The following is a 22,992-nucleotide window of genomic DNA, read 5'->3' as shown; positions in this document are numbered from 1 at the left end:
GTGAAAGTTGGAAGAATATAAGCAACAAAATAAAGTATTTTGGATTTTAAACTAAAATATAAAACAAGTATTCCTGAGTCTATACTGATATAAATAAATGAATAAATAAGTGGGAAGGATAGATAAATCTCTCATGCAGAAGGATTCCAAATAATTTATGTAGATAGTCTGTCTTTAAAGAGTTGGTACATAACTCCTCTTTCCTTTAAGTGTAGGATGTGCATAGTGATGTTCTTCCAAAAAGTTCAGTACGGAAAGGGGAGAGGGGGATAGTTAACTTTCCAGTTGAGAAATCTGACAAATACTACTTCAGCCAGGTGATCAGGGTCAAAAGCAACAGTCATAAATCATGTTGATGGTATGTACTATTGACATGATGTGATAAAAAGGGTACTTTACCTCTGTGGGCTTCCTCCCCAAAACCCATCACCCTGGTCTAATAATGAGAAAAATCTCAGACAAATCCCAATTGAGTAACATTCTACAAAATATCTGTCCAGTACTGCTAAAACTTGTCAAGGTCATCAAAAACAAAGATAGTCTTGAGAAACTGTCACCACCAAGAGGAGCCTAAGGAGACAGATGACTAAATATAACGAGGTATACTGAATGGAATTCTGGAACAACAACAAAAAAAAACAGGGCAGACAAAAACTAAGGAAATTTGAATAAAGTATGGACTTCAGTTAATAATAATGTATCAAGAGGAGATCATTAATTGTTAGAAATGTAGTACATTAATGATTAACATGTAAAATGTTAATAAGGAAAAACTGGGCATGGTGTCTATGGGAACTTTCTCTAATATTTTGCAACTTTTCTGTAAATCTACAGCCATTCTAAAATAAAAAGTTCATTTAAGAACATTGTCTCCAGATGTTGCCAGTGTACCCCATGGGACAAAATGTTTCCAGAAGAGAACTACTGCTGAGTTCAAGTTTCAACTCTACCACTTTGTGTGTGATCTTGGGAAAATTCCTTAACGTCTCTGAGCCTCAAGAAAATGGGGATAATAATAATACCTACCTCAGAGGGTTGGTGTGAAGATTAAGTTAGATAATGTAAAGCACAGGCTGGTACCCAATAAACAGTTGATAAAATGTTGGCAATGATAATATTAGCCACAATGATTACTATCATCAATTCAGCTTCTAGGAATGACATTCTACTGATAGATTTCTATCTGTTCCTAACCTATCAGCCTACAGAAAAAAATTATTTTCAAGGACAATCTGGGCTTAGACAAATCTCCTTTTTTCCCCTGAAGAACAGAATGTGCCTTTTAGAAAATGACAGGATCTCCTCTGAACCTGTGCGTTGCTTAGGAAAAGCTAAAAAAAGTGACGGACAGTGGCATTTCCTGTATTAACAGTGAGACAGCCCAGCCGGCCTGCATCAGAGTAACTTTGGTGAGAACGGTTTCTTGAACCCCATGGTGAGAAAGGCAGCGGGCTGGCAGAAGTGGGAGACGAACCTGTCCACTGGGCAGGGAAGAAAGTTAGAGGAGTAAAAACCCCCAGTCCAGGGAAACAAGGCTCTGAAGCTGGGTCTTTTGGGGGTGAATCATGCCTAGGGAAGTTTTCCAAACTAGCCTTTGAGTACTAAAGCTTTTTAGTCATCTAACCCTCACTTTACAGCATCCTGGCCTCACAACTGATTAGATATAAAGATCTCTGCTGCTAGGCTGCTTACAGGCTAATAGAAAAACACAGAAAGCCATAAAATGCTGTCTTAAAAGGACACAGATTGAAACTGGCTGAAAACTACCATTTTAGACCCTTGTTGTAACTGGATGCGAAAACACAAAATGAGCCCTCACAGCCATGTGGCTTTCCATTTGCATGTTGATGTAGAAAGGCGTGATTCTTGAATCAGATTAAGTTGGGTTCAAATTCCTCTAGTGTCACCTCCAGCTGTGTGACTGTGGGCCAGGCTCTCCTCTCTCTGAGAGTCTCCATTTTTTCATCTACAAAATGCGATAATCATGAAGAATAAATGAGAGGATTTATATAAAATAAAATCAGAAGGGACCAAAATGATAACAGTCAGAGAGAAGATAACGATCTGGATGGACTGTTCCTGGGAAGCACCGCCCTGAAGTTCGGGGACACAAGGAGAAGGTCTTGTATTTCCTAATCAGTTCTTAGTTCTGTCCAATCAGGGACCAATTCGATGTCTTATCCCCCTTGGACTGAGGTAAGGGGACGTCTTAGAGTAGAATCTGTTTAATCACTCCCCTACACTCAATGACTGAGGTTATTTGAAGGGTCAAGTGATGGAAATAGTTCAATGTAAGCAGTCTTTGTGGAGAGAAGTTCCTGGAGATCAGGCTAACTTTGCAGTGAGGTTTGGGATGGGTCGTAGGTCCGCCAACTCCATGACAAACAGGTATGCAGGATTTTCAGGGATCAGTTGCATGCTGCTGCATGATTTAATCTTCAATTTCTTATACCTTGACTCTTTTTTTTTGGATCTTGACCCCTGAAATCAATTTGTCCTGACACAAGCCCATTTTTCTTGGCTTCATTCACTCAAGAAATATCAATTGCATGCCTAGTGTGTACCTAGGCTCTAGGGATATGGTGGTGAAAACAAGCAGGAGGCCAGCTGGCATTCTAATGGTAATAAACAAAAGGCAAGAAACAAATAAATAAATAAACAAGATAGCCTCGATGATGAATGCTACAAAGGAAGTAAATCAGGTCAGAGTACTACAAAGGAAGTAAGTCAAGTGACTAGATTTGAAGGAAACTCTAAATAGAGGACTGAAAAATGCAGCTCTGAGGCAATGGCCTGAAAATGAGATCTAAAGGAGCTAAATGTGCAAATATGTGCAGAAGGAATGATCCCAGCAGAGACAATAGCCAGTGCAAAGTTCCTGAACTGGGGAAATTCTCGCTATCTTCTTGGTGATGTGTGCTTTACCTAGATCCGATAATCTAACTCCTCCCACTTAGAAAAGTATTTTAAACTTTGCATATGTGCACCATGTGTTCATTCATTTGTTCATTCATTCATTCATGCACTCAATTACTTATTACAGTCTCTAGGCACTAGGAATAAGCAATGAATAAAACCGATGTGAGTCTCATCCTTATGGAACTTAAAGTGCACAGAGGAGATTCCTAAAACATTCCAGTGCCTAATGCACCAGATGACAGTATCTCAGAAGGATGCTTCAGAGCTCCTACTATGAACACAGTTTATTCATTTAGGGAGTCAGTTCATTGCTAGATGTTGGAACCTCAAAGCACAATTGCAGATCGATGTTGGGAAAACAGCTGAGACTTAAGAGTCAGAAAATTTGGCGTCAAATCCCAGTGCTCCCACTGACCACCAGAGGAACCTTGGTAAAACCATTCAATCTCTCTGAGTCTTAGTCTCCTCATCTCTAAAATGCCTTGATTTTTATGAGATTACACTGTAATAGCTGGCATAATGTCCAGCACATAACAGGTTCTCCATATACAAAGAAGGTGGCATTTTGCCCTATTTTTGCTGTCTTTTTGAATAAGTGGACCATAGTTGTTTCCTTCAGAGCATAAAGCTATCTGAACTACATCAGGAAGAAATGGAGGTTTCTGAGTGAATCTAGTTTAATCTGATTTATGCAAAGAGGATATCATATCCCCTTAAAATCCACAGAGGACATTTTCTCCAAAGTTACCTATTCCACTTTCCTGATTAATATATTCATTCTCAACAGAGCTTACATAAGCAGCCCCTTTTTCTCACACATTGGATGCTAGCTGCAATTGGTTTGCTAAAATGGAATCCATGCAGGTAGTCCGAATAAAGAAATGCCATTTCTTATCCTTTGGCAGCAACCAGCCCATCTAGGAAAATGAAATTGATCAGCATTGAATTATGCCTTGCTCACTCTCCTCTACCAAATTTGGAAAATAGACACTACTGCATTAATGTTACCCTACAGCATGAAACTACTCAAAGCAGTTTAGCTCTAATTATGAAAGGGAACAGATGTTGCCAGTTCCCATCTCTCACACAATCCGCATCTGCCAAGGCACTCCACCCGCTAGTCAGGGGCAGACCCTCCAAGGAGAATTAGCCAGAGGGTTTCTCCATGACCTCCTGGAATTAAGATCAGTAGTAGAAAGTAGTAAGGTGTTGTATGAAGGTCAGTTTCTAACTACTTCATGCACTAGCCCTTACCTAGCTGCTGGGAGCAACAGACTTGATTTGTATGAAGCCCCTGGAGTTATTTAGCTGTATAAACTATTAGGAGGAAGAATGAAAATCGAAATAGATCACATCCATTTGAGGTGGACTGCTCAAAATGCGTTCACTGGGAGTGTTAAATTCAATATAGATGACAAGGTCAGATGAAATCCACTGCCTTATTCCAAGCAGATTAACGCTCAGGTTCTCACCACAGGACATTCCTGCACACTTCATTAGATTATACTTCTAACCTGAAACAATAACTGTTAAATTCCTAACTACACTGGAGTCTTGTAGATCATTCCTCAGAGATACCTTAACCTTGGGAGGGGTAAATGAATGGGAATTGAGTTGTCATCTTCCAAAGTTGCTAGAGTTAAGAGTTCACAAATTGACACTCAGGCATTTTCTGAATTCTGCAGTGGGTTAAGCTTAGCTAGAGACTTCTATGGTTCTCTATCTGGCCAAAATTGTGTAACCGTTTAAAATATTACATTGAAATCACACTTACAAATAGAACACTGCCCTCACTGTGGAAGGTTGTTGGCATTAAAATTATGTCTGTCTCATGACCCTTTGGCCAAATTTGTTGTCAGATAACTTTGGCCAAAATTCATTTTCTACCTGCACCAATTTGAAGGCCCAAAGTTCAACCTCCTCAGTGAGACTATGACCCCAGATTTTCAACCCTTTCAATTCTGTATTTAAAACCATCTTTTTGGGTGCACGGGGGGTTCAGGTGGTAAAATGCTCACCTTCCATGTGGGAGACTCGGGTTCGATTCTGGATGAATCACACACATACACACACACACACACACACACACACACACACACACACAAAATCATCTTTTTGCTGTCTTGTTCTCACAGACTGGGGGATTATGTTTATTGATCAATCCTGTGCTTTCATAAAGTGACGATGTTTTGCCCTCCATGTTATTTTCCAGCTCCCCACCCTCCAAGTTACCATCTATCTTCCAGACAAAAGAAATGTTGTCATGATGACAGGAAGCACTCCTTTTTGGTTTCAGAGGATTATCCATTTGTGGAATAAATATTCATTAAGTGCCTACCATGTGTCAGACATTGCTTTAGGCGCCATAGCTACCATGGCTAATACTGAAGGAACATTTGGAACATACATGCTACCTGACCGTGACAGACAATAAACAAGTAAACAAAAACACCTAATTTCAGATAAAGAATAAGGCAATAAGGTAAATGAAATCAGTCAAGGAAACATGGGATACCATTTTAGACAGTGTGATCAGTAATGCCTTCCTAAGAGGGGGCGCAGAGATCTAAAATGATTTGGGAAAGAATATTCTGAACAGAGGGAATGGCAAATGCAAGCCCCTGAGGCAGAAAGGAGCTTGGCTGGTGGGAGAAACAGAGCCCAAACTGAAAAAGATGGTGGCGCAGAGGTAGGCAGGGGCTAATCATGTTGGGCCTTCTTGGATCTGGCCAGAAGCTTGGTTTTATCTCTGAGGGATGGGAAGTCATCATGGGGCTTTAAGAGAAGGAGAACATGAACTGCTTTGATGTGTTAAGAGGTTAAACTTTGGCTGATCTGTAGTGACTAGACCTAAAACCTTTTGTCTAATGTACCATGGCTGGAGAACATGGGTTTAGGGAATTAGACAGTCTGAGTTCAAATCTGATCTCTATCATTTACTAGCTAACCTTGGGCAACGTATTCAATTTCTGGTCTTAAAAATTCTTAACTGCAAAATGGACATAAGAATACCTGCCTCCTTACACAATATCATATACATATGTGGCATATAGTAAATACAGAATATATGGTAAAAGTCATTCATTGACTCATTCATTTATTTGTTTGTCTATTCAACAAATATTATTCAGTCATGCATATCCTGCCCCTTCAAAGTCCTACATGCAGCAATTTTTTTAATTAGCTGCATTTTATTCATTATTATTTTCAGAGCATTTGATTTTCCATCATCACTCCTCTTCAACTTTTTGATATGAGGAAATTCCAAGCTCGCCACTTCTCAAATAATTTTGTGCTTTCCAAATCCCAAAGCCTTCCTGAGAATATGGGATGAGAATGAGATCCTAGATTTCCGTTTACCAGGTAAACACTGAGCTCGTTTCCCCATAGCATTTTAAGGCAAAGTTCTGTGGTGCTCAGTTAGTGGCTCTCAACTTTGAAACATTAGAAATTTTGGCCACACATGAAAGTAATTTGGAGACGAAAGCAATGATCACGTTTGCAGTGATTATAGTACAATTCTACTAAGAAATGCTTCACTATGTCTACCAAAGTAATCATAGTTTTATAATCTTTGTTAATTGTCCCTCAACCTAAAGCCATCTGTTTCAGAACAGTTTATTTCCTGGCTAAGATCTTTAAGATACCCACAAGGCAAAGTTCTTGAGCATTCTAAGAAACTCCAGCTTTTTCCTTGATGCTGACTTAATGTCATGATTAGCCTTTTCTTGCTGTCAGCAGGTTTTCTCTACTCCACAGAGTTTCATAAGTCTCGCTCAGCACAACCTTCTATTAGACAGAAATCACTGTAATAAAATGTGCCCTCAGTTATATAAAAAATGAATTGTACATGTTAATCAAAATTTAAGGGGAAACATGAAGGATTCATGATACTATAGTAATATTATGACAACCCTTTTGAGAACCACTAATATAAGTAGTGTCAATGGACTCCTGATTAGTATTTCAAATACTAATAATTGCTCTTGGAATAATGCCGCATAGACTGTGATATTGTCTATGGACAAAACTTCCAAACCAGAATTTTATCAATATTTTACAAAGTCAATACAAGTTCTCTGAATACCAGAGAACTGTCCCCTAAGTGATCATGCCCAGACCGGTTATGACATACCAAGAGATTTCCCAGATGATTCCTCTTACAAATTCAGACAAACAAACACATCTTGACAAAGTAAAGTGTCAACTTGAGAAGTCCTATGAACAGTGATTTCAGATGCCACTTTATTCTTCTAGTGGAAACCTGAGGACATGTTCAGAAAGTTTTTCCTGAAGTGACCATGAGACCAACATGTAAAATAGTAACACAATGCTGAAATGGGGAATTGTTGAATTTTAGCAGTCAGAGTGAATTGAGTCCCTGTATTTTGATATTCATTTTTGCTGTTTCTGGCAATATTGCCTAAACGTACCATTCAAATATTCCTCCTTCTCCTTAGTTACCTTTAGAAGACCTTAATATGACATGTTCTGAGGCATCCTCCTTTGTCCATCTGTAGGACATACTTACTGAGAGTTGTTCTGATGATAAAAGCACTCTAGAGAAGCATTAACTGAGAAATTGCAGTAAGTGTTCACCTGCATTATCTTATTATTTTTTCTCAATAATCCTATGAAGTAGATACCATTATTACATCTGTTCAATCAATGTGGAAACAGATCTAAAGAGGTTGGGTAACTTGTCTCAGGTTATCAGTACTCTGTTTTGGAGACAATAGATCAGAAAAATCAAGAAGGGTTGAGTTTTCCAGTATGAGTGGTGAACCTTTATTCCACATACACCAATGTTCAATTATAGCTCCTAACTATAGGAGAAATCAGCCATGGCCACAGAGCACAGAACAGGTAACATAAGTAAAACCTTAATAGACTTGAGAAAGGGTGCTTGCATAGCAGCCTGAAGGAGAACTTAACTTTGCACAAAGGTTTTCTTCCTCTTATCCTCCAAAATCTTTCCTCTCATGGTGCATCTGGACTTCCTCATCTGAAGTAGGATAAATTATTGGTTCCAATCTCTTACCACCTGTAGTATAATTATGCATCCTTACCTCTGCCGTGGCCTCGTGGTAGTTGCAATAAATTTCCTGACCCTTGACTTTGTACTTGCCCATGTTACCTATTTAGACCAATAAGTGGTTAGTGAATATGATACAAACATAAATTGGATTGTGCTTTCAAGGTTGGGCTTTCCCTCTGGCATGAAAAGGGATGCTCCAGGTAGCTGCTGCACCTTCAGCCTGGGCCACAGAACAAACTGAGCCCAACCCAAAGCTTATAGCCAAGCCCAGATGATCACAGCCTAGATCAGCTGACTCACTGACCCAAATGCATGAGAATAAGTGATTGTAATTTCAAACCACTTTGCATGGTGGTGATGTGTTACACAGCTTTATTGTGATCATAGCTAACTAAATACATCACTGTAAACACAAATTAGTGGTTCTTTTTTCAGATTCTATGGATTGCAAATTCTTATTCCTGACTCGGTATTTTACTTCTCAGTGCTGGATCATTTAAGCACAGGGCTAATGATTGCCAGTAAAGTTCTAAGTCCTTTGGTATTTAGCTTAATGATTCATAGCACAGATCCATCATTTAGCTGGAAGGTAAAGTATAGATGTTAAAGTCAGTCTGTAAGGTAGAAATCGTGGCTGCTCAAGAATGAAATTAGAGGATTCACACATCCAATTCTTTACTACAAAGCCACAGTAGTCAAAATAGCATGGTACTTGCATAAGAATAGAAATATAGGCCAATGAAATCAAATTGAGAGCTCAGAAATCAACCTTTACAGTTATGGCAAACTGATTTTTAACACGGGGATAAAGAATACTCAATTGGGAAAGAGTAGTCTCTTCAACAAATGATGCTAGGAAAATTGGATTTCCATTAAAAAAAAAAAAGGAGTAACCCTACCTGCCACCTTATAAAAAAATCAACTCAAAATGGGTCAAAGACTTAAATACTAGAGCCAGAACTATCGAACTCCTAGAAGAAAATGTGGAACAGCATCTTCAGGGCATTATGTCAGGCAAGGTTTCTTAGACTTTACAACAAAAGCATAAGCAACCAAAGAAAATAAATAACTGGAATTTTGTCAAAATTAAAAACTTTGGGAACTCAAAGGACTGTATCATGAAAATAAAATGGCAACCCACACAATGGGAAAAAACGTTTGGAAGCCACATATCTGATAAAAATTTAATATCCAGAATAAATAAAGAAATCCTTCAACTTTACAACAAAAAGTAAACTCAATTTAAAAATGAGCAAAAGACTTGAATAGACTTCTCTCCAAAAAATAAATACAAATGGCCAGAAAGCACATGAAAAGATGCTCAAAATCATTAGCTGTCAAGGGAACGCAAATCAAAACCTCGATGAGATACCATTTCACATACATTAGAATAGCCACTATTAGAAAAAACAGAAAATAGCAAGTGTTAGAGAGGATACAGAGAAATAGGACCACTCATTTATTGCTGGTGGCAATGTAAAATGGTAGCTTTTGTGGAAGACAATTTGATGCTTCCTCAGAAAGCTAAGTATAGAACTCCCATATGACCTGGCAATCCCACTATTAGGTATATACCTCAAAGAATTGAAAGCAAGAACTCAAATAGGTATTTTCACACCAATGATCATAATGGGATTATTCATATGCCAAAATATGGAAGCAAATCCAAGTGTCTGTCAACCCATGAATGGATACACAAATATTCACTGCAATGGAATATTATTCAGCCATAAAAACGGAGTGAAGTCCTGATACATGTGACAACATGAGAACTTGAAGACATCATTCTGCCTGAAATAAACCAGACACAAAAGGACAAATGTTATATGATCTTGCTCATTTAAAATAATTAGAATAAGCAAACTCACTGAGTCAGAATCTAGAATACAGGTTTTCAAGTGATGGAGTGGGGATGGGGAAGGGAACATTAAGGCTTAAAGTGTTCAGGGTTCCTATTTGGAATGATGGAAATGTTTCAGTAATGGATGGTGATAATGGTAGTACAACATTGTGAACATAATTAACAGCACTGAAATATATATCTGAATGTGATTAAAAGGGAAATATTAGATTATATATATAGGAACAGAATAAAATTTTTTAATCCATCGAAGTACACTATCCAAACAGTGAGCCCTAAGTTACTACATGGACTACAGTTAACACTTTTTTAAAAAGTACCTTAAAAAGTCTTCAAGTTTTACCCGTAGTTTAGGTTCATCATTTTGTGTACACAGCTCTGCAATTATGTTTATCAAAGTTTGAGAACCCCTGAAGGAAGTAACAAAAGAAAATTCTATATGTAGATACCTGAACATTTACATGCTTCTGCATTTAACCTAAGTATCATATCTCTAGCAGTGAATAATAGAAATATTTTTAAAATTCTAAAATTCTGCTTGCTCACAGATTTTGAACCATTTTGTCACATTAACCTGTTGGAGATGATGGCATAGAATTTGGGTATAAGAGAGGGAATGGGAAAAAGTTTACAGCTAACTTAAGTTTTATAATTTAAATGCATGTATGATGCCATCTTCACTGCAATTCCTAATCCCCAACATTCTCTTCAGTGCCTCCATCTCATATACCATGCCAGATGGTGGAGATATACACACAGAAAAAAATGCTTTGAAGGTCTTGAACTTTGCCTCAACCAATAGAATAACCAGTAGAATAACAATACCTAGAATTGTTAGGTAGGTAGATAGATATGTAGACAGAGAGATAGACACACAGATAGATAAATAGGCTAGATAGATAGGCAGGCAGAGATACAGAGATAGGTAGGCAGGCAGGCAGGTGGATAAAATAAACTGTCCTTAGCTCTTATCTGTGGAAAGTTTAAAATTAGGCCCCATATTATCTCATGCCATCACAGGAGAATGCTTTCATTTTCTGCAGCAGAGGGGCAATGCAATAAACTTCCTGTAAAGCCACATTTATACCTGACTTTTTGGGGAGCTTCTGTCCATCCTACTTTTTTGGTGTCCAGATGTCTTTCTTTTATGGAAGACTTGTGAAGGCAGGTAGTGGTGTGTGTTTCTCTGTGTGCTTTGCATGCAAGTATCATACATTTGTTGTGATTTACTTGGACATAAAAAAATTTTAGAATTGATGTCAGTATCCAAAATTTATCTTGATAATTTATCAGTTTGGGAAACTCCACTCTCTTGGGGGATTTGACTCAAATGATTAAGCAACCTTGGGCTAGTCATTTAGCCAGTGGAATGCTAAGGAATTTTCCAGCGAAAGTCCTTCTTCCCCAAAACATCCAGAGTAGACTGGGGGAAGACGTCTTCTTAAAGTAAATGATAATTCCTCATATTTACAGCTCTTTCATCCACTTTATTTCATTTCAAACTTTATCTAACCTGGGAGGAAGGTAAGGTGATGGTTATTACAGCCTTAAAACTGAAATTAAACCTCAGTGCCAGAATTTAAATTCAGGACTTCTTCTTGAAATTCAGGTCTCTCTTTACTAGATTTGAGTAACATCCAGTCTAGAAACTGCTGAGACCAACCTTTTTTGTTGGGTGAGAAGATGCTTTCCTTAATGGTGAAAGTTTTCTCCTGCCCCCCAAATCACTGTCATCTGAGAAGCAACTAATTAGAATTCTACTATTAGAATTTATAGATACACCCATCTCTGCCTGCCAGAATTCTGCCTACATTTCAAAGCAAAGTCCCAAAGCCACTTCCTCCATGAAGCCTTTCCTGAGCCCATCTCTCCTACTCAACCGAATATGATTTATTGTTACTTTGAATGCCTCATTCGGCCTTGAATTTCCTCTTTGGACATAGAGGCACCTGTTATTAATTCTGCATCCCACACCAGGATGGGCTCTCCCTGTAGGACTTCTCTTTCCTTCTACCAACACATCTCAATTTGCATTAGTTTGAGCTGTAAGAGAAAAAAATTCCAGCTTTCACTCGCAGAAAAAAAAAAAAATGGAGTTACTGTGTCAGCCCTGAGCCAGCCCTATCTTCTTTCAGTATAAACCTTGGAAATGAGGGGAGACAGAAAGATGAAAGCCACCATGGAAAAGTACTTGAGATCTTTCTTGCTACGCCACAGCTTGAGGAAATGGAAAGACCCTGAGCTGTAGACTGAGATGGAATCACATTTCCATTCCAATTCTGTCTCATTCTAGTTAATTAACTTAGGGAAAATCACTTAACTCTTTTTTATTTGTATTTCCTCATCTGCAAAAATGTCACACATTTTTGTAGGAAATAAATGAATCCATGTATATGATGGACCTTGTCAATCACCTGAAGCATATTAAACACTCAATTAAATGACAGTTGCTTTGTCCTTACCCATATTGCTGCTATTTTTTGCTGCTATTCTTATAATCAAGTATCTGGTGGCCCATGCTAGCTCTGGAAGAAATACCAGCTCTTGTCCACCCTGCCCTTTTACTAGCAACTATCTTTGTCTTCTCTCCTTTCCAGTCCACTCCAAGGGGCAACCAGCAGGCTTCCTGGTGTAATATATAAATAGTGACTATTGGAACCAGAGTGTTAATTTAGTCCAGCCTGTGTTCCAGCCTTCCCACTGGCCTGCCTGCTAGATGAATGAACTGGAGCAAAAATAAAGAGGCAATGTTCTTTCTTTATATCACACACCTAAGGGAATTTTTTTAGTCTTCTGAGAACACTACAAGCTCAAAGTAACTCTCAATGAGAGAAATCATTCATGGAAAACATGAGATGTCTACAGAACATCAAAGCCAGGCCAAACCACAGTTGGTTCTCCCTTCAACTCATTCAAGAATAGGAAAGCAGCAGTTGAAAAACAAGAGTAAGGATAGATGATGAAAAAAACACCCTGGCATTTAAATAACATTGACAGGTTGAAACCAAACCATCATTTCAAGAAAATTCCAACCTAAGACAAAAAATCTATAGCAGAGACAACTTTTTGGACTTTGAACTACTTGTCACTTTCCTATCAAACCTGCAAGTCCATATTAAGAGACTGTTGCCTGGAAGTTAGAAGTATTAAAGGTGATGAATAAATGTTATCTTACAGGGAAGTCTCTAAGCCAAAATTGTTTTGTTGTTTTTTTTTTTTTACTGCTTGGTTTATCATGTAGGCATGTTATGAATGGATTGTTGGCTCTTAAATGTAGCTTATTATTTGGCTGGTTATGCAGAAGCTGCTATTTTGGACTCCCTCTGAGTTTCTGGCTTTCCGATGGGAAGTTTAATAGCTCATTAAATAGCAAACCCACTCAATTTTTTTTCCAGCCTCACTTTCTGTTATTTTAATGTGTGCTGAGGAATTTGGAGATCTACTTCATTTTAACAAATAATGCTTGCTAAAGAGTCAAGCGCAAACCAAACCATAGGAAATTTTTTGAAAATAATAATGTAAATTGGCCTCATAATAAGTATATGAGCTATTATTGAAACAGTGTGAAATAGTTTCCAAACTTCTTTCACATGCCTGATCTAATCTAACTTAATCTTCATGCATTAAAAAATAACTTATTTCCTACTAAGATCAGTCATTGCACTAAAAGCTGGGTCTGCTATTCTAGAGAGTAGTTCTCTCCTCATTTTCAGATAAGAAACCTGGTTTCAGGAACCTCAACTGACTTTACCAAGATCACAAGCTAGTGGGCAGAAGTACCAGGTCCTCTGATTCCAAATCCCATGTTCATTTCCACACAATGAAATTTACAGCTCAGTGGGGTCTTAGAGATTATACAAGTCAATGCTTTTACTTTATACATGAGGAAAAATAAGCCCTCTGGCCAAGGCTACATTTTCAAATAGTTGAATGGGGACAAGAATTCAAGTCTCCCAACACCTAATATATTGCTCTTACCCTAAAGGATTACTTAAGATCTAAAGTATGTCTTTAGGTCATGTTTAAAATATGCTCTCTTCTCTGAAACACATGCTCCAAAATTCTCACATCCCCTCAGATTGACTGATTTTAAGTATAGAGGAAAATAAGAGAATTGCTGATTATTAATAATACTGATAAACATTTATAAAAGGCATCATCTTGTTACATCCCAATGTAGCTATAAATGAGTAATGGATTTGGTCCATTGAAAAGTATGTGTATTTAAAGGGCATGTGCAAAGAAGTATCCATAGGCTCTAAGGAGAGTGTCACAAAGGGCACTTAATCAACCTGAATGTCAGGGAGACAAGCAGGCAAGAAGGAAGGAAGGAAAGAAGGAAGAAAGGGAAGGACTTGAGGGAAGGATCTGAGGACCCAAGTTCATATTGTGGCTCTGCCATTGGCTAGCCGAGTAAATTTGGTAGGTAACTACTACTCCTGTTTGTTTCTACAGCTGTAAAATGCGGAATATAATATGGTACTTAAATCTATCTAACAAGAACAATGTAAGCGCTGGCTTCTGGCTCTCCTCCAATGCTTCTGAGCAATAGGAAGGGCCAGGAGACCACTCAAAGCAGCAGGTTCTCCCATAAGAACCCAACTCACCTGGGGTACCCACCAGCCAAGGGTTCTTCAGGCAGTAAGCACACCACCTGGGAGAACAGAGATACAGTATGGTTAAAACTATTGCCTAAATTAACCTCACCACCATCAGAAAGTTGCAGATCAGCTGAACAAAGGGACCCAGGCAAACCCTCCTGGTTTGATTCTTTTGAGCACAAAACTCTTCCCCAGAGTTTCCCCCAATATGGCCCTAAACGGACCACATGAGTGTGGATCACATGTGTTCTTGACTCTAACTAAGCTTTACCTCATTGGCATGTGTTAATCTCATCATGTCATTCTCATAAGGTGGGTGTTCTTCTGTCAGTGTAGGATTATAGTATACATAGGACAACTCTGACTGAGACCCCAAGTCTGCTTCAATAGATTCCTACTGTGTTCTTGGTTCCACTCACTCTCTTTTGTGTTTTGCCTGTTTGCACACTCTCTCTCTATCTATCTATGTATCTCTATCTCAATAATTTCAATATAAAGTTAATCTGATCTGAACATTTTCTCCTAAATTTTCTGACTTAACTCCTTCATTTTTTCACTAGTTAGGGTCGATAGTTGCCATCCTCCTATATGGTTAATCCCTCCTCATCAATCCCATCCATTCACCAATAAATACCTGCATTCAGATATACAAAAGCATTTTTCAAGAAAATAAGGAATCATTGGATGATAATGGCAGATTAAATTTATCCAGTTGGCTAGCAAGGCTCTGAAAGAATAGGTAATAGAACAAAGAAGTTTCGATGAGGAAGGATGAAAGAAGAAGCAAAAGTTCCAGAGAATGTGGCACTCCCAGAGGACCAGGCTCAAAGAGGAGCAAGTCGGGGAAAGGGCACCAGAAGCATGAGGGTCCTTCTAGGTGGAGACAAAGTAAGAGAAGAGATTCCAGACGGGCTCACTCATGAGAAGATTTTACAGGCAAACCTAGGAACCACCACTCAGCCCATCTAATCTCCTTTGATTTTATCCATCTCATTTCATACCCAAAAAATATATCAGCATTTACTATTATGCTAAATTTATGTAGCTCCCAATCTGCCACAAACTTGAAATAGGAGAACTGGCAAATGGGTTGGGGACCACTTAGGAAGTAAAATGAGTGAGAATGAATACCCTTTTTAAAGAAACCTGTCTTTTAAAAACACATATTTCTTAGTCCTAAAAAATAATTATTTGCATTTCTAGTTAATATTTTAAAACTAGTTATTTTAGATATGCATATTTCCCCCTCTTGGCTATTAATACATTTAATGAGCACTTGTATGTTAGGCACAATGCTAATTACTTTTATCTACATGATTTATTTAATCCTCACAATACTACGAGGTAAGTATTATTATCATTCCCATATTAGAGTTAAGAAATGTAAAGCTCAGTAAAGTTAAATAATTTTCCCCAGGTCACACAAAATGTGACAGCCAAGTGTATATCAAGTGGCACAGCTAAGTTTGCAAACCCAGGTTTGCTCAACAACATCCAAACCCTAACTCATGACTCTTTTAATATGTTATCTCTCCCCTTCATTTTTCTTGAAAAATTTTTTCTAATTAATTTTTTCAGTTCTTTGTCCAATATTGAATTCTAGCTATAATTCAGCTAAAATTTCTTCCTGCAACTCAAAACTAACAGTTTGGCTTTTGAGTGCCTCCTCTTTTGCATTTGGAGTAGAGATGGGTTGAAGATGGGAGATGCTATTAACCCTGCTGTCTTTGAGAAGTGTTCCTATGAAGCCAAGTAAGAAACCTACTTTTATTCTACTCGTTTTTTAAAGAATACAAACTGGAACATATTGTATGAGTCATCCTGCTTTTGCCACATTAAGGGAATCTGATATTAATGTTCCAACTTTTTCTATGACTGTCTTGTTACTTTAAAAAAAGTTTTCTTTTTTTCTATATATTTACATAAGTTTTATCCGATTGCATCCCTGCTAAGTAAAATTCAAGAAGAATGTTTCAAATTAGAGTCTTTCCAGAAATTAGCATAATCTTAAAATTCTGATTAATTTTTATCTCTCACAGATCACGATCTGACATACTTTGTATGTGCTTTGTTTTGTTTTGTTTTTTTAATTTGTTTATGGTCTGTCTCTTCTTCACACTAAAGAGGAACATAAGATCTCTAAGGGAAAGAATTTTTATCTGTCTTTTTCATTTTTGTATCCCGTGTGCTTAGCATAAGAGAGATGCTTAGTAAGCAGCTGTCCAAGGAATGAATGAAATGTTCTGACCAAGCTGGTCTCCAAGTTGACTTCAAATATTTTAGTCAGTATTGAAACTTCTTGATGAACGTTATTGAAAAATGACAGCTCCTACTGCTCCCTTAGCTGCCACTTTTCCCTCTCTTCTATTGCCATTCATTGTCAACTTCTCAAATGAAATTGGATCATGTTTTCCCTCTGCATTTAGAAGAAAATGCAGAGTCCATAAAAGAGCCTACAAAGCTTTGTTACATGAGGCTGCCTCTCTTTGTTTGTTCAACCTCATCTCATTCCTCTTTCCTCTCCCCCATGGCCATCTGGCCACAATGCCTTCTTTTAGTTTTGGACTGCACTTTGTTCTTTTCTGCCTCAGGGTCTCAACATATGTTCTTCTTTCTTCCTGGACTCCTCTTTCCATCTCTGGGCCTAATTAACTACTATTCATCCTTCAGAGTCTCAAGAGAAATGTCCCTTCCCTCCCCTTCCTTTCCTCCTTAGAGAAACTCTTCCTGATTCCAAGTCTCAATCAGGTCCTTCCTTTTGATTCCTTATAGCACATCTCCCTTTTATGGCATTTGTATCAATTTGTCATCCTATATTTACTCATGCTATTGGCTATTTAATAAGCTCCATGGAAAGAGGGACCTTAGTATTTTCACCATTGTACCTGGTACAGGGTAGTGACTTAATAAATAAATACTGGAAACATACATTAATGTCCTACTTAATCCTTTATAAACTAATGTTATGAATTGCTGGTTATTTCTGGCCTATTTATAGCTCTGAAAAAGAAGCGCTTATTTATTATCTTTGTCATTCCCACAGTCCAGAGCACAAAACAAATGCTCAGTAGTGTTTATAGAAGAGTTATGATTCTGTATTATTACTGATGCTATGGAACAGCTATTCAACAAAGGCTGTTTATATCCTTAATCCAACTAGAATAAGTCCTTATCTCACTGCTGGCCTGCCTCTTTAAACTAGTTAATGTGCCTCTGCCACTTTGCTGAGTTTCCATTTGTGTTTAAATCTGTGCTGGTTGATGTTATTTTAACTCAGAGGTCATTAGTTTCCAAAAGTTCTTACTAGTCCCTGCATAGGAGTCTCCAAAAATATCAGCAGCTGAACTGATGATGGCATCCATGGAGACTAGATCCATTAAAACACATAAATGTAAGTCAACAGAAAAAGAAAATAAAAGCCACAGTGACATCCTTCTGGACATCAGTCATCATCCTCTGCATGGTAAGCCCTTCACTCCCGCAGCTGTAAATCTTGAATTTTAAATGACATTATTGGTATGAATAAAGGGAACGTCAGTGTGGCATTTGGTCCTGCAGCAGGCAGGCCCCCGGCAGCAAGCAGGCCCTCTGTTTACTCAGGCCACTTCCTCCCAGCCCCAAGGGCAGTTGAAGCACATGTAGGCAAGATAAGAGGTGTCTGTAGGAGCCCACTTCCCCATGAATGCTCATCCACTTCTGTAAACTCAGCTTTGCAATCTTCTGGGTCTGATCGTTGGCACACAGCCAATCATCTCCCTTGAGCATCACTAGCTCCCATATTAGAAAAACCCTGTCCCAAATGAGCCAGTCTGCCTATAAAATCCTGTGTCAGACCCTGTTTGGGGCTCAGACTTTCAGAGGTGACTTGGCTGAGCCCTGTGCACACAGACTAATAAAACCTACTTCCTGAAACTATGGAGCCTGGATCCCAGTTCTGTTTCCACATAATGTTCCCGGAGGCTTGCAGCCTCATTCCTCGTTTCGCACTACGGTCAGATTCCCTTCCTGCCTTCCCAATCATTCCTTCACAAGAAGAGTTTGAGAGAGTTGTTCATACAAGGGATAGAAGTTGAAGAAAGCAAAATAACAATTTATAGTTAGGTAGATTTGTGCCTGCTATCTGGTAAAGCACTCTCTGGCAAGCTGAGTGGCAGTACCATGGCTTAGAACCACCTTGCCTGTGTTTTACAGACCAGTATCATCTGTATTACCTGAGGACTTGTTAAAATGCAGAATTTCTTGCCCATCCCAGACCTGCTGAATCAGAATCTACATTTTAAAAAGATACACATTAATGTTTGAGAAGTATGGACTTATGCAGAAGAGATGTGTTGATGAGATAGCTGGGCCCTTATTATATGGGTGCATCAATACTTCAGAAACAACAGAGAGAAGAGAGAAGAACAGAGAGAACTGCACCCAACTGTTATGTATATGCCACCCCTATCCCCCCTCTAGTCAATGCCTCTAAGAAAAATAAGGTTGGCAGAACTTTAAGATATTTAATCTTCACATGCAGTATATCCCATGTCATGAGATAGAATTCTGGTCCCAGGCTGACTCAGAAAGAATGACTTTCACAAGGATTTTAGAAACTCCTAAATGATAATGAGTCAACTTCCTCCCACTAGTTCCCCGGCTAAAACCTGTAAGTGCCCATGCCTCTCTGATGGAATGGGAGGTGGTGGAGGTCCTGAGAGGACTTACCATTTAGTATTTCCACAAATATAAGAATAAAACCCTTGGGACCCGATATCAAACTGCAAAAATATAAACTCCCAGATAGGAAAATATTCAACTTTCACACCCATAGCCTTGCTTACAGTGGGCTTTAACTGTGCCTCTGAGGTGAAGTTATGAATAAAGGGAAGCAAGGAAATTTGCTATGCCATTGTCCGACTATTAAAAGTGATCTGGTGTTGTAGACCTGAAACAGGTATTAGGATAATTTAGTTCATTCCCAAATCTGTTTTAACAATGGCACTTCTTATGGGTTCTGATACTTTTCCTCAATAACATATGTATAATCTCTTAATTTGCAGTGAGCCCATCCACTAGTAAATATGTCTTAAAGTATCCTAGAAACTGACCAATCAAATTAGCATTCACTGTTCTTGGGTGGAATCACAAAGAGGGTTGTGAAAGGGGGTGATAAGTTCTATATGCATGCAGAGCTATCCTCATGCTAAGGCTTATGGGGGATAAGGAGTCCCGTGGGACATTGCAGAGGGGTGTGTGGAAAAGAAGAATTACACATGAGACCGAGGGAGAGGGGAGCATCTGCTGATTTCAGACTTCTAAAAACTCCTTCAGATTCCTCAGAATAGCTTTAACTGTATTCCCAAAGCAGAGGGAGAAATAAGGCCTTCTAAATATACTTTCATAGGGTAGCAAACTTTTATCACTTTTCCAAAGTATTTTTCCTGCTCCCACCAAAGTAAGGAACTTCCCAAGAAAGCACCTCTGTCCCTCCCTCCACCCCACCAAAGATCCTTTCACTCAGATACATAAATTCCCATTCTCCTAATTAGCATAGTTTTACCTTCTACTAGGGTTTTCAAGACAGGGTTTTAAATGCTGAGTTGGAACCCTAAGGACCAGTAACCACTTTGAACGTGGAGATGATTTTTTTTCTCAATTCACCTGTGAGATGTTTACACCTTAAAAAAGAAAAAAGAAACTTCTGTGAATTTTAATTTCATAATATTGCTAGTACATAGGCAACTTCTGAGATAAAACAATGACTTCTTCAAAAGAACTCTGTTAGATTTAAATACTCTCTTACCACACAATCCCAGCTCTCTAATGAACTGGTGGGTCACTCCATAGGATCAAGAGTGTCTTAACAAAAGGTATGGATTTTTTTTCTTTAAAAACCAGTAAAACTTGAAGAAAAAAAACAGTAAAACTATGCATAGACTGTTATCCACACTATCTAGTCTATCAAAATTCCCCACTAAAGAAGGAAGAGAAAATGTTATTAGTTTTGTTTACAAATAAGAAAAATGAGGCTTAGTGAGTTTAAGACCCAGAGTAGCATGTCTGGACTGCAACCTAGGTCTCCTGACCCCTGTTGTTGTCCCCTTCTGCAAACCTGCCTCATCTGTGTCTAAGATGAGAGCATTGCTCTAATCGTGTGTCACTGTGTGCCATGACAGCCAAAGATTGTTCAATTAATTTGATTTTTGTAATGGCCAAAAAATTTCAACTTTGTACCTAATCCTCTATATTTTACCTGAGCCCTTTTCCTTACAAATGAGAAGATTTCAGGAAGGACGTAGTATTAGTCAGGGTTCTCTAGAGAAACAGAAAAAACAGGAGATAACTGTAAATACACGATTTCTAAAAGTGCTGCATGCAACCGTGGGAATGCAAGAGTTCCAAATCTATAGGGCAGGCTGCAAGGCTGGCAACTCCAATGTAGGATCTCAACAAATGCCACAGATGAGGCTCACTGGCTGAAGAACCGGTAAAAATTCTCACTTCTCCCTTAAATGTCTCCAACTGATTGGATCAAACCCAGCTGATTGGATTACCGTGTTTGCGGGAGACACGTGTTGATTTGTGATCAGCCTTAGTTGATCACAAACGTAATCGGGCACAGGAGGTATCAACTGACTGATGACTTAATAATACCAGCCTTCAGGCTTATCAACCAGCCATGAAATATCTTTGCAGTAACATTAAGCCAGTACTTGCCTGACCAGACAACTGGGCACCATTACCTGCACAAGGTAATACCTTCAGAACCCAACCATCACAGGCATGCAGATATTGTCAGACCTATAAATGGTCAGGTTCTTAGGGAGGCAATGGGTGCTCTCCAGGGTGCTGATCTAAGATGCATGGTGATGTCCATAGTTCCTCCTTCTATTCGTCAGTGGATGTACCCTTAGGCCACCTCTGTCCATTGGAGATTGCAAAAACTGCTACCAAAAAACACCAGTGTAAAAATGTCCATTTGTCTTACAGCTCTTCTTTAAGACAGAAAGAAGTCATGAAGCATGTAAAAAGATGGATGAAACTTGAGGACATTATGCTGAGTGCAATTAGCCAGAAACAAAAAGACAAGTCTGTGTGGTCTCACTAATACAAACTAACATTAATGAGTGAACTCTGAGAGTTAAAGTTAAGGACACAGGTAATCAGGTGATAGAAAGAAGGTAGAGATTTGGCATTTAGTGCTGAAGGAGTACAGAAGGTACAACAGGACTGATTGTAAAGACCCAGAAATGGATAGTACGATATTATCTGATGGTAGAACAATAATAGAAGTATACTGAATGAAGCTAAATGTGAGCATAGTTGAGGGGAAGGACTGTCATGTGTGACACCAGAAGGAAAGATAGAGGATAAAGACTGAGAAAGTATAACTTGGTGATGCCTAGAGTGGACAATGATGGTGATTAAATGTACAAATATAAGAATTTTTTGCATGAGGGAGAATCACTAAGTATTAACATTGCAAGGGGTTGAAAATGGGATGGTATACAGGAAAAAATAAATGCACACTAGGGTCTATAGTAAACAGTAACATTGTAATATGCTTCCATTGACTGTAAAGAAGGCAATATGCCAAAACTAAATGTCAGTAAGTGGGGAATATGGTGGAGATGTTTGGGATTCTTTCTGGAAGAAAAGGAAATATCTTTATATACATTGTAGTGGTAAAGTCATGTCTATTTGATTATACCAGGAACCATTGCTTTTTTATTTAGCCTGGATTTTAAAATGAACAGAAAGATACAAGTGCTGAAGAAAATATGGAGAAAGAGATGTACCTACTCATGGTTGGTAGGGAAGCAGAGTGGTGCAGCCTCTCTGGAAGGCAGTGTGGTGGTTCCATTGGAGGCTAGGGCTGGGGTTGCCATATGATCCTGCAACCCCATTGCTGGCATATAAATGGAGGAACTGAGAGTGGAGACAGAAATAGACATTTTTGCACTGGTGTTTATGGCAGCAATGTTTGCAATCTGCAATGGATGGAGGTGGCCTGTGTTAGTTAGATTCAGTTGTCAACTTGGCCAGGTGAGCATACCTAGTCTTGTTGCTGCAGACATAAACCAATGGTACGTGAAACTCATCTGTTGCTAATTATATCTGCAGTCAGCTAGGAGGCGTGTCTGCTGCAATGAGTGACGTTTGACTTAATTGGCTGGTGCTTAAATGAGAGAGTGCAATGTTGCACAGCCAAGCAGCTTGGCATTCCTCATCTCAGCACTCACAGCTCAGCCCAGGCCTTTGGAGATGCAGAAAGTCACCCCGGGGAAAGTTGTTGGAACCCAGGGGCCTGGAGAGAAGACCAGCAGAGACCATCTTGTGCCTTCCACGTAAGAAAGAACCTCAGTGGAAAGTTAGCTGCCTTTCCTCTGAAGAACCAACAAAATAAATCCCCTTTTATTAAAAGCCAATCCATCTCTGGTGTGTTGCATTCTGGCAGCTAGCAAACTATAACAGATTTGGTACCGGAGAGTGGGGTGCTGCTGTGGTTTGCAAATGCCAGATATGTTTGAATGGTGTTTTGGATGGCTTAAGGGGAAGACTTTGGAGGAACTGTGAAGAGATTGATGGAG

Source organism: Tamandua tetradactyla, chromosome 15, assembly GCF_023851605.1.
Source record: "Tamandua tetradactyla isolate mTamTet1 chromosome 15, mTamTet1.pri, whole genome shotgun sequence".
Classification (NCBI taxonomy): Eukaryota; Metazoa; Chordata; class Mammalia; order Pilosa; family Myrmecophagidae; genus Tamandua; species Tamandua tetradactyla.
Note: the sequence above shows the minus strand (reverse complement) of the source record.